We start from the raw sequence: 9,315 nt of genomic DNA, 5'->3' as shown, positions 1-9,315 counted from the left end.
TAAGAAAATGTTTTGTAAAACATTAATGAGTTTAGACAAACATTAAAGCCAAAATAAATGCTTCACCAATAACTTTCACCCATCAAAATTAAACCAAAACTTTATGAAAAACATAAAACTTTTGAATCAAAACTTCAAACCTTTTTGTTCTTGGCAAGAACTTCAAGAACATTTGAAGAACACCATGAAAACTCATAATAGATCCATGAATGTTTTCACTCACCAAAACTCAATTTTTCACCACTCAAAAGAGGGCTAATATCCTAGGGTACTTAGGGGTTCCAAAAGTCACCTTAAAACCATTTTAACAAGACAAACATGAACCCAAAAAATCACCCTTTGGATTTGGCCGAATTTCCCAAAACACATGGCACCAAATTTTAGTTCCAATATTCATGCTTAAATGAAATACATCTACAACATTTGAGATGCTAAATTTTCTAGCAAAATTTATATATTCAAAAGCAAGAACAAAGCTTGTAACATTTACAACATTTAAATCACAAAATATGAAAGTCACAAAACCCAAAAGGATTCACCATAAACTAGGCCTAGGCTCTGATACCACTTGAAGGAAAAATTTTGTCCTAGCTAAGAACAAGTAAGAACATTTGAATACATATGCAAACTATTAACACTTTAAAGTAGGCATGCATTAAAAAACAATTCATAAAACCCATGACTTTCAAAGCCTAGTATATGGTGAACCAATAAACTCTTTAACAACATTAAAGAGAAGTAAAGATTTAGAGTTTCTTTACCCTTGAAGCTCATCCTTGTTTACACAAGGGATTCACCCAAGTGGAGGGCCTTCAAGTCACCTCCTAGCTCCTTGGATATTGCTTTTGATTTCCTTCTCCTTTTGTGCTCCTTTAGACTTTGTGGATGTAAGGAAAGGATCTCCAAAACACCAAAAGTTTGGTGTCTCTAAGTCTCCCCACCAAGGGTAAAGTGTGAAGATGAAATGGATGACTTAGGGAAGAAGAGATTGCTAGATTAATCTCCCTAAGTGGCCGGCCTCTTTAGAGAAATAGAGAGAAAGTGTTTCACCTCATTTCACCAAGAAAAACCCTAATGAGAAATAAAGCTATAAAGTTCCTTTTATACTTCATTTCAAGTGAGTGGCAAACTTGTAATTAATCCAAGCTTGCCCATTCACCCTAATGGCCGGCCATATTAATGTTATTGGGCTATTTGCCCATTTTGTTTTAGTTGTCATAAAACTTAAACATAATGGGCCTTTTGGACCAAAAACGCTTTTGGGCCCCGAAACCCAAAACCAACATATAAGCCCAATACGAACCTTTCGTAAAATTAATTAATCTTTACCATTCTTCAATTAAACCATTTAATTGCATATCCATTTCATTTAATTTCTTCACTATCACCCTTACTCGGTGTACGATCCATTAGGTTCCAATTAGCGAGGTAGTGGGCGATTGTTACTCTTAACGATCGATTGTGAATTGAAACCACATTTCAATTCTCCCTTTTATGATTAGTGTTGCCTAATCATTAGGGCTTCCACAAACCATGAGTGACACCTAGCAGTATGTCATGGTTACCCAAGCTAAGTAGAATTGGTTGGAGAACCTATCCAGTTACAACTACAATGCAATACGGTCCTTCTCTAATACAATACTCTTAATCACATTGTTTGAATGATAGTTTGTTTCATGTCTACTATCCAATGCGATACTTCTCTATATGATTCCCTTGAATATGATTTGGAACAAACTTCCTAAGTCATATTCATTTGCTTTGGCCAAAGACTTTATAATCATATCTTAGAGTATTCTCCTTCCACCATGAAAGGTTAGAGATCCCTTGTTGTGCATTCATATGCCTACACGACTAGATAGCTTGACCCCAACAATGCCGTGGACACTCCGATGGAATGCCGTTGACATGATCAAAGATCAAGGACCTAACCATTAGACATCTATGATGCCTCAGGTCAAAGGACTACTTTGCATATTGCAACTTTCGAGTTCTTACATGACATGTATGTTCGAACTCCTTTTTTATCGTTGTTCAGTGTACTCGATTACTCTTTCGAGCACCTATGTGTTTGTCTTAATGTCCAACACCAAATGACTTGAGACTAGTCATACTCACGCTTGAGTCAACATAACACATACTAGCCTTAGCGGATTGTCAATGCCCAATCGGCAATCCTATGGCTAGGAACGTTTTAGGAATGAACATAAGAGAATGGTCTCGATAATCTAACTCACTTAGATCACTTGTCTCTTAGATCAAATATATCCCTAGGATTCCCTTATTACTTAAACACATGATACAATAAATAGTGATTAACAATAAGCTTTGCCCTTCATTAAACATATAAAAGTTTAATACATTAAATATTCCAAAAAGCTATTACATCAAATGAGTGGCTTTGTGGGCATACTTCCAACATTAACGTCTTGTAGGCGGATGAAACTTCCTTCTAAGCTTGGATAGGGTCCACGGCACTGAGTGGGATTTCTTCCACAATTTGCCCCACATCACTCTCATAGTATAGCTTCAGAGGATGCTCGTTCACTTTGAATTCGTCGCCGTTCCTTAAGCTTTTAACTTGGACTGCACCATGGGGAAAAACATTAGTGACAACAAATGGCCCAATCCACTTAGACCATAACTTACCAGGGAACAATCGTAGACGGGAATTGAATAGTAGCACTTTCTGTCTAATTGAGAATGTTTTTCCCCGAATCATTTTGTCATGAAACGCCTTTGTTTTCTCCTTGTAAATTTGTGCATTCTCATAGGCTTCGTTTCGTATCTCCTCAAGTTCATTCAATTGGAGCTTCCTATTCATTCCAGCAGCATTTAACTCCAAATTGAATATTTTCACAGCCCAGTGCGCTTTGTGCTCCAGTTCCACCGGTAGGTGACACGGCTTGCCGTAGATTAGTCGAAATGGAGATATCCCTAGAGGTGTTTTGTAGGCAGTGCGATATGCCCACAGTGCATCATCTAAACGCAAGCTCCAATCCTTCCGGTTTGGCCCAACAGTCTTCTCCAAGATTTTCTTGATTTCTCTATACGAGACTTCGGCTTGGCCACTTGTTTAAGGGTGGTATGGCGTGGAAATTCGATGCTTCACATTGTACTTTTTAAACAGCGCCTCAATGGTGTGATTGCAAAAGTGGGAGCCTCCATCGCTTATGAACACCCTCGGCATGCCAAATCTGGAAAGATGTTAGCCTTGATAAAATATGCCACCACTCTAGAATTGTTAGTATGGGTGGCTTTGGCTTCCACCCATTTCGACACATAATCAACGGCTAGCAAAATATAAGTAAAGCTATATGAAGGCGGAAAGGGTCCCATGAAATCCATACCCCATACATCAAAGATCTCCACATTAAAGATGGGGGTTTGCGGCATTTGGTCCTTGGCACCTATTGTACCTGTTCTTTGGTATTTATCACAAGTTATACAAAATGTTCTAGCATCCTTAAACAATGTAAGCCAATAGAAACCACTCTCTAAAACCTTAAGGGCTATCCTTTGGGTGCCAAAATGACCCCCACATGCATAACTATGGCAAAATGCAAGAATTGAATTAAACTCGGAATTGTGCACACATCTACGAATAATCTGGTCAAGACAATACTTCCACAAATATGGATCATCCCACATATAAAATCGTGCATCATTTATGAGTTTATCACGTTTGTATTTATCTAAAGTGCTAGGAACTTGTTTTGTGACCAAATCAGCATACCAGGGCTCGCTTACCTCTAGGGATAGCAATTGCTCGTCAGGGAAGGTCTCTAGAATGGGTAAGAAGTCCTCCTCGTGCACTAAACGACTGAGGTGGTCAGCCACCACGTTTTCACTCCCCTTTTTGTCTCTTATTTCAATGTTGAACTCTTGAAGTAGAAGCATCCAACGAATCAGCCTTGGTTTGGCCTCCTTTTTGGTGAGAAGATACTTCAACGCTGCATGGTCAGAATATACAATCACTTTAGTCCAAGTAAGTATGAACGAAATTTATCTAAAGCAAATACAACTCCAAGAAGTTCTTTCTCAGTGGTAGAATAATTCAATTGAGCATCATTTAGGGTCCGGGAAGCGTAGTGGATGACGTGGAGCTGTTTGTTCCTCCTTTGGCCTAAAACAGTACCAATGGCATAATTGGATGCATCACACATCAGCTCAAATGGAAGGTTCCAATCTGGTGGCATGATGATGGGGGCCGAAGTCAACATGCCCTTGAGGGTTTTGAAAGCGGTCTCACACTCCTTCTTGAACTCGAAGGCTACTTCTTTTTGGAGTAAACGGCAAAGGGGTTGAGTGATTTTTGAGAAATCTTTGATGAATCTCCTATAAAATCCTGCATGGCCAAGAAAAGAACGAACCTCTCTCACCGAAGTGGGAGAGGGTAAGTGATGTACAAGATCTATTTTAGATTTATCAACCTCAATCCCTTTTTCTAATATGATATGCCCCAAAACTATACCTTGTTTTACCATAAAATGGCATTTTTCCCAATTCAAGACAAGATTAGTTTCAATGCATCGTTGTAAGATCAAAGTAAGATTATTCAAGCATGCATGAAATGAGTCACCAAAAACACTAAAATCATCCATAAACACTTCAATGATCTTTTCCACAAATTCTGAGAAAATACTTACCATACACCTTTGGAATGTGGTTGGTGCGTTGCATAGCCCAAATGGCATGCGTCGATAAGGAAGGGTACCAAAGGGACATGTGAAGGTAGTCTTTTCTTGGTCATCAGGAGCTATCACAATCTGATTATACCCCGAATAGCCATCAAGAAAACAATAAAATGAATGATCGGCTAACCTTTCCAGCATTTGATCAATAGAAGGCAGCGGGAAGTGATATTTTCTTGTCATAGCGTTGAGCTTCCGATAGTCAATACAAACTCTCCATCCGGTTTGAATTATGGTGGGCACAAGCTCATTATCTTCATTTTTTACCACAGTGACTCCGGACTTCTTAGGAACAACTTGGACCGGCGAGACCCAATGGCTATCAGAACTTGGGTAAATCACTCCACAATCTAGTAGCTTGATGATTTCCTTCTTCACAATGTCCATCATGGGTGGATTGAGCCGGCGTTGTGCTTCTCTAGATGATTTGGCTCCTTCTTCCAAAAGTATTCGATGCATGCAAGTGGTAGGGCTAATTCCCTTAATATCGGCCAATGTCCACCCAATGGCAGTTCTATATTCCCGAAGCACCCTCACCAACTTGTCCTCCTCTTGTGCAGTGAGTGAAGAAGAGATGATGACGGCAGCGTCTCTTGTTCTCCCAAAAACACATATTTCAAATGGCTCGGCAATGGTTTCAGCTCTAGGGAAAGGGGCTGGATTACAGAAGGAAGCAACTTGTTAGTCGAATTGGGAATTGAAATTAGGTTAGGAGACTTACCAATATGCCTTGGATTTGACTCTAGGGCAACAACCATCTCCACCAATTCTTCTTGAATAGGCACGGCAAGATGTTCCTTGTTGTTGCCGTGTGCATGCCTAAGTGTTAACCCTTTGTTTTTTAGTCCAATGCTTTACGTGAGAGTCTTTTCAAGTGCATCCTCACTCAAATCATCAAGGAATTCCTGCACCCAAGAGTCAATCACATCAATAGAGAAACAAGAGTGACCATCATGAGGATATCTCATAACATCAAAAATATTGAAATAAATAACTTCCCCATCAAATTTCATGGTCAATGTTCCCTTGAATACATCTATCTTTGTACGGGCAGTCTCCATGAATGGTTGGCCAAGTAAGATTGGTAATTGAGGGGAATGGTTCGAGTCTTCCATTTCAAGCACGTAGAATTCCGCCGGAAAGACTAGGTGATTCATCTACACTAAAACATCCTCCCAAACACCTTTTGGATACGCATTAGATCTATCGGCCAGTTGAATGATCACTTCATCATTTTTTAATTCTCCTAAGTTCATAGATGCATATATTGAATAAGGCATGACATTTATTGATGCACCTAGATCTAAGATGGCAGATTCCAAGCGAGTATTTCCTATAACACAAGGAATTGTAAAACTGCCAGGATCTTTGCACTTAGGATGTCTTTGTCACTCTCATCCTTCTTTGATTGCATAAACCTGCGAGGAAAGGGTGCATTGGTTGGAATGGAATTAGAAGTCATGGAATTTGAACCCAACTTACCTTTGGTGGTCGAATTAGGGTGTGTAGGTGGTTGCGGTAAAGATTGCTCAATCCTTGCCAATAGCAGGCCTTGTTCCTTCTCCTCAGATTGCATCTTTTCATCCTTCTTTTGATTGGATTTAAATGGTCTGGGATCAGATCCAGCTTCTTTTCCACTTTGCATGGTGAAGGCTTTGGCAGATTTGAAGCCTCCCTTTGGATTCACATCAGTCGAACTAGGTAACTTACCTGGTTCTCTACTAAATTGCCCCATGAACCCAACCATTTGTCCCATTTGTCTTTTCAATTCAATCACCTCTCGAGCTTGATTTTGCACTTCCTTGGCGCAATTGTGCATATCTTTGGCTTGATTTTCCTGACCCTTCACCAACGTAGTTAGTAACTGAATAACTTGAGCATTATCAAAAGACGAACCTGAGTTATTTTAGGCAAGTTGTGTTTGGGGTTGTGCCGGTGCATACGGCCTTTGATAGAATCCCAGAGGTTGCTGTCTGAATGCACTTTGTTGTTGAGTTTGATGGGGCTCCCTCCATTTGAAATTTGGATGATCTCTCCAACCTGGATTGTATGTATTCGAGAACGGATCATTCCTTGGTTGGTTTTGACTACCAAAACCCATGGCATTGGCAAATTCCCACCCTCCGTTCTCGATCAATTGAGGGCACTTATCCGTGAGATGTCAATTCATTGAGCACACGCCACAAGCAGCTACACTTTGTTCTTTTGGTTTTTCAACCACCTGTGAAAGAAAAGTAGTAAGATTAGCCATTTGATTTTGAAGTTCAGAAATAGCACAAACCTCATTAACTTGTTACTGCCGTGGGTTGTCTCTTTGACCAACGCCTTCATATTGTTGGGCATTCAATGCTTGGTTAGCAATTAAGGTCTTAGCAACCATGGGTGTTTTGTCAACCAAAGCTCCTCCCGCTGAGGCGTCTAACATTTGGCATTCAATTGGTAGAAGCCCTTCATAGAAATATTGAAGAAGAAGCTCCTCCTTCATCTGGTGCTGTGGACATGAAGCAACAAGGGTTTTAAAATGCTCATAGTAAGTGGGAAAGGATTCACCTTGGTTTTGCTGAATGTCACTAATCCTTTTGCGTAGTAGAATGACTCGAGAAGTTGGGAAAAACTTCTCCAAAAATGCCCGTTTCATTCTCTCCCATGATGTGACAGTTCTGGGGGCTAGCTCATACAACCAATATTTAGCCTTTTCCAAGAGAGAAAAGGGAAAAGCCTTCATTTTCAAAATGCTCCCATCAACATTCACAGGGGTCATGCTCAAACAAACAACCTCGAACTCCTTCAAATGTTTATTCGGATCTTCCATGGACAACCTATGGAACTTAGGAATATGATGCAATAAACTGGGCTTTAATTCAAACTCGTAGGTCTTGTTTTGGGCCGCCCTTGGATATTGAATGCATAAAGGCAGAGCATTGTCCAATCCCGAAGCGGAAAGCTCCTTGATTGTTCGATTGTCTACTGCCATATCTTGGACTTCTTCAAAAGTCCTTGTCGTGGCCTCCTCTTGCTCTTCGACTTTGTCTTCTTCAAGATCTGGTGCAGGTTAAGATGGTTGGGGATCTTGTTGATTCCTTGCTCGTCTCAAAGTTCGTTCAAAATCGTTGTCAAAGTCAAAGATGTGCTTATGAACAGGTTGAGAACTTCGAGTCATAAACCACCTAAAACAAGAAAACAAGTAAAATCAGCAACTAGGAACAAAAACACATGAAAATACACAAAAAGAAATAACAAGGGATTAGCAATGCTAATCCCTGGCAACGGCGCCAAAAACTTGATGCGAAAATTATCTTAACACACAAATTTAACCCTCTTTTGACAATTGTAGTACAAGTATAAGTAGGGATCATTCTGGACCAGGGATTAGGAAGGCTTTCTAATAACCTCTAAACTGACTCAAAAACATAAAACTAAATTTAAAAACACTTAACAAGACTCACAAGACTCAAGGCAAACTTAAAATACTCAAAACAGTTTAAAACAACCAAATAAACTTAAACTAGACACTAGGAATAACTTTGGATGAAAATTGACTTTTACTTGAATCAAAACACTTAAAAACACAAACTAAAACAGATTTGAAACACTTTGAAACAAGAAACTAAAAGGGGGGTTTTGATTTGGATGAAGTTGAAACAAACAAACAAGTATGAAAAATTGGACAGGTTGTAAAACAAATGTGAGAAATAAGATGATGGATGGGATAGCTAGAGGTTTTTTCTCCACACATGACATGTATGCAAATAACTCGATTTCCAGTTACTACTTCATTCAATTATGAATGACAATGCTCCAAATTAACCGTGACATCACTAGTTAACTCTCAGATTTTCCTTATTTTATTGGATTGGATGACATCATTCGACAACCCAAAACATTCTTCAAAAGTTCCCTACATGACATCATAATAGACATACAATCAAAGATCATTACGTTTAATGAAAATCATAAACATTGACAAAGCACTTGCAACTATGACATCATGCCACTCATCTAGGAATTGAACTTAACGCGATCGTTTATAAGCTGAAGGATGATTTTGTGAAAACATGTTCATTTGAATAACATCTATAGCATGCATTTAACAATTAAAAGGCGGAATCATGCTTGCATGCATTCAAAAACAAAACATTACCCATGAAATTCAAAGCCTAGTAGATTGGTGAACCAAGACTCTGTTGGAAGTATGCCCACAAAGCCACTCATTTGATGTAATAGCTTTTTGGAATACTTAATGTATTAAACTTTTATATGTTTAATGAAGGGCAAAGCTTATTGTTAATCACTATTTATTGTATCATATGTTCAAGCAATAAGGGAATCCTAGGGATGTATTTGATCTAAGAGACAAGTGATCTAAGTGAGTTAGATTATCGAAACCATTCTCTTATGTCCATTCCTAAAACGTTCCTAGCCATAGGATTGCCAATTGGGCATTGACAATCCGCTAAGGTTAGTATGTGTTATGTTGACTCAAGCGTGAGTATGACTAGTCTCAAGTCATTTGGTGTTGGACACTAAGACAAACACATAGGTGCTCGAAAGAGTAATCGAGTACACTGAACAACGATCAAAAGAGAGTTCGAACATACATGTCATGTAAGAACTCGAAAGT

Source organism: Malus domestica, chromosome 05 (genome assembly GCF_042453785.1).
Source record: "Malus domestica chromosome 05, GDT2T_hap1".
Classification (NCBI taxonomy): domain Eukaryota; kingdom Viridiplantae; phylum Streptophyta; class Magnoliopsida; order Rosales; family Rosaceae; genus Malus; species Malus domestica.
Note: the sequence above shows the minus strand (reverse complement) of the source record.